Genomic DNA, 4335 nt, shown 5'->3' with positions numbered 1-4335 from the left:
TTATCCCAGGCTTTTTCAGACCCAGGCCAGCTGGCCTTGGTGAGTTCCCAATAGAACATCCCCATTGTCTCAGTGTGTGGATGCACCCCTTGCGGTCCTGAGAGAAACAATCTTTTAAATCAATAACTGTAAGAGGCCATCTTTTAGGCAATAGAGAAGGCAAAGGAATGATATACTGTAGAGTGCCTATTGACTGAATCACCTTATTAACAGCTCTTAGATCTCTTACCATTTTCCAGATTTCTATTTAATAATAAACATAGGAAAATTCCAAGGTCTAGTTGATTCTTCAATATGATGAGCATTTAGCTTCTCTCTAGCTGTTCTAAGGTCTGCAGCTTCTCTGTTGTTAAAGGTCATTGCCTAACCCATACAGGTTTGTCTGTCAACCATTTTAAAGGTAGGGGTGTTGGTGTGTTTGAAAGATCAGCAGCTGCTGTACCCTGTTCTTGTACAACCTGAATGGTCAGTGATTGTTCCTTAAAATACCTCCTAATATTTTCCCAGAAACATACATTAATGTTTCTGAGATTAAGGGAATGTCAACCTGATTATCCCATTGCTGTAACAAATCACATTCTCATAAGGCCATTGCTTGAAAGTTCTAGCAGAGGAGTGCAGCTACTCATATACCCTTGACGGAAGACTGGTCTTCCTTTATTCAGGGAAGGTTGTCCTCTTCAACTGAGAGTCCTGCTTCAGGAGGAACACACATGGAGCAGTTAAGTAAGCACGAGACACCCATGTAGCCAGCCAGATCAGCCAAATCAACCCTGGCAATCAATGGGGTGACATATGTCACAGTCATATCACCCCTTACATCCAGTTGTGGAGCCTCCAAGGGCTCCCATCTCATGCTCTGTTTTACCTGAGATAAATCCAATCCCTATGAGTTGAACATTTACCTCTTGAAGAGGTCAGTTTGGATGCCAAGATTCTGGAGCAATTATTGTTACATCTGCACCTGTGTCTACAAGACCTTCAATGACAATGTCACTTATTCATATTTTTAATTTTGGTCTTTGTTAATTTATAAAAGTTTGCAAAATATATGCTTCACCATTTCTTCTGAATTTTTTCTCTCTTCTATAGCTGAACTATCACCCAGAGCAATATGGTTCCTTACAATAGGCATCAGGTTCTTTAATTGCTTTAGGAAGGAGTTTTAATCCCAGCACTTTCAATCCCAATACTAGGGAGATGGAGACAGGAAGGGATATGGCTGGGTGGAGACAAGAATATAAAGCAGAAGGAGACGGGAGCTCAGGCAATCAGTCTGAGGATTCATGGAGACAGGATCTTGCCCCCTTTGGTCAGAGGATTTGGTAGAGATAAAAAGTCTCTAATGGCTGGCTTCTTTACCTCTCTGATCTTTCAGCATTTATCCTGATATATGACTCCAGGATTTTATTATTAAGACCAATTAGAATTTGCACTATAGCATTCTCACAATTTAGGTTCCTTCCTCTTAGATGAAGTTTCTGTCAAGGTGACACCCAAAAACAGCCAGTACATACTTCAACAGTGGTTGTATTATTGAAGAATGAGAAACAAAATAGGAGCCAAGGAATAGACATGTTGAATGTTCTGCACCTACATATGTGGGTAGAAGAAAATCTTAGAAGCACAAATAGCTGTGGGAGGTTTTAGATAACTGTAAGTATCTTTGTAAGTTATATATAGTGTGGAATACAATCTATCTGCAATTCATTCTGTTTGCCTTTTTTAAATTTTTATGCAACTATACTCATGTGAATTTTATAGAAATGTGTCAAGAGTAATGAATACACTCAGTCAAAGTAAGAATATATAAAGCACAGTAGCCAAATATGAAAATTTTATAGTGAACCCTATTACTTTGTTTAAAAAATTATGTCAATTTAAAAGGCATATAATACTTGGGTTCTGTTTTGGTTCCTTGCTTATCTTTCCCATATATTTTTAAAAAGCATATCCAGTATATAGTGATATATCATAATTCTATAAAATTGGTTCATAATTATTGTTTCAAGCAGTGACTTTTAGAATAAGTTGAAAAAATTCTTAATTGTGTGTGGCCACAAGAATCTGCTTAGAAAACTTAAACATCAGATAATAGGTACTCTACTTGTACTAGAAACTCCAGAGACCAAGTTTTTACCCAGAACCCTAGAGGCCACACAAGTTCCCAGAACCCACAGGCTACACCAGTATCCATAACCCCAGAAGTCATGCCAAGTTGCAGAACCCCCAAATCCCAGAGGTTACCCAGACCATGAAAACCCCAGCAGAGACACCCTATAGTTGTAGGAAGCTGCTTGTTTTTTTCCTGGCTGCTGAGCCCCAAAATAATCACTCAGAAACCATATTATTTGCAATAATGTTTGACCAATAGCTTAAGTGTATTTCTGGCTAACTCTTATATCCTAAACTAGCCCATCTCCATTAGTCTGTGTATCACCATGTGGCTGCTGCTTACCAACAAAGTTTCAGCATGTCTGTCTTTGGCAGTAGCTCCATGTCATCTCCCTGACTCTGCCTTGTTTATCTCAGCATTCATCCCTAATAAACCCGAAGACTCATTGGTCACCAGAACCCCAGACTTCTCAGGCCATAAGACCAGAGAGGAAACATAAACCAAGGGGAAAACATTTTTTAAAAATCCATCCAACAAAGATAAACTCAGAAATTGGCACCTAAACTTACAATAAACCTAAACTCGGATGACTAGAGGCTAGCATTAGAAAACAATCAATAGCAACCAGAGCAACATGGCACCACCAGAGCACAGCTATCCCACTACAGCAAGCCCTGCATACTCCAACACAGCTGAAGCACAAAAACAAAATTAAATAAAATCTTATGAAGATGATAGAGGCCCTTAAAGAAGAAACAAATATATTTCTTAAAGAAATACAGGAAAACACAAATGAACAGGTAAAGATATTGTGGTTTGTATGTAAAATAAATAAATAAATTCAATTAAAAACACTAAATCAAAGAAAGTAATATCTTGATTGATGGAGTCATTATGGGGCTAGCAAGAAACCTGGCTCTAGAAAAATTCCCAGAAATCCACAAGGATGACCACAGCTAAGACCCTAAGCAATAGAGGAGAGAGTGTCTGAACTGGCTACAGTCGGATTACAGTCAGACTGATGATTATCTTAAATATCACCATAGAACCTTCATCCAGCAACTGATGGAAACAGAGTCAGAGACCTGCATCAGAGCATTGGACTGAGCTCCCACAGACCTGTTGAAGAGTGGGAAGAATGAGAATATGAACAAAGAGGTCAAGACCATGATGGGTTCACCTACTGAAACAGTTTACCTAAGCTATTGGAGCTCACCAACTCCAGCTGAACTGGGAAGGAACAAGCATAGGATCAAACTAGTCCCTCTGAATGTGATTGACAGTTGGGGCAGACTGAGAGGCCAATGACAATGGCACTGGGATTTGTCTCTACTGCATGTACTGGCTTTTGGGGGATCCTATTCTCTTTGGATATATATATACCTTGCTCAACCTGGATGTAGTGGAGAGTGCCTTAGACTTCCTACAGGGCAGGGTGCCTTGTGCTCTATTAAGGCTGGAGAGGTTAAGGGGGAGGGTGTGTGGAGGGAGTGGGAGGGAAGTGGGAGGAGGGGAGGAAGTGGGAATTTGGATTGGTATTTTTAAAGTAATAAAATAAATTAATAATAAAAAGAAAACAATGCACCTTTGTTTCAATAGCCTGCCTGCAGCAAGCCAGGTAGGCGCTTTGTTTATGAGCTACCCAACCAGCATGGAGATCTGATCTTGGCACCAGGAGAGTCATCATTGGGAGAGACATCACTCGAGCACCAGGAGAGCCATCACTGGGGACTGCCATCACTGGGAAGATACATCAGTAGGCAAGGAGAAGCATGGGAGGTGAATGGGAGGAGAATATGATGGGCGTAGGAGGAGCATAAGAGGGGCATGGGAGGAGCATAGGAGTTGCATAAGTGGGGCATGGAAGGAGCATAGGCGAGACATGGGAGGAGCATAGGAGCGGCATAGGCGGGGCATGGGAGGAATGTAGGCGGGGCATAGGTGGGGCATAGGAGGAGCATGGGAGGAGCATAGGCAGGACATGGGAGGAGCACAGGCGGAACATAGGAGGAGCATAGGAGCGGCATAGGCGGGGCATGGGGGCGCAAAGGCGGGGGATAGGCGGGGCATGGGAGGAGCATAGGCTGGACATAGGAGGACCATAGGGGTGGCATAGGCGGGGCATGGGAGGGGAATAGGAGGGGCATAGGCAGGACATGGGAGGAGCATAGGTGGGGCATAGGAGGAGCATAGGACTGGCATAGGCGGGGTATGGGATG

This window comes from Microtus ochrogaster, chromosome X, assembly GCF_000317375.1.
Source record: "Microtus ochrogaster isolate Prairie Vole_2 chromosome X, MicOch1.0, whole genome shotgun sequence".
Classification (NCBI taxonomy): Eukaryota; Metazoa; Chordata; class Mammalia; order Rodentia; family Cricetidae; genus Microtus; species Microtus ochrogaster.
This window is presented reverse-complemented; position numbering follows the sequence as displayed.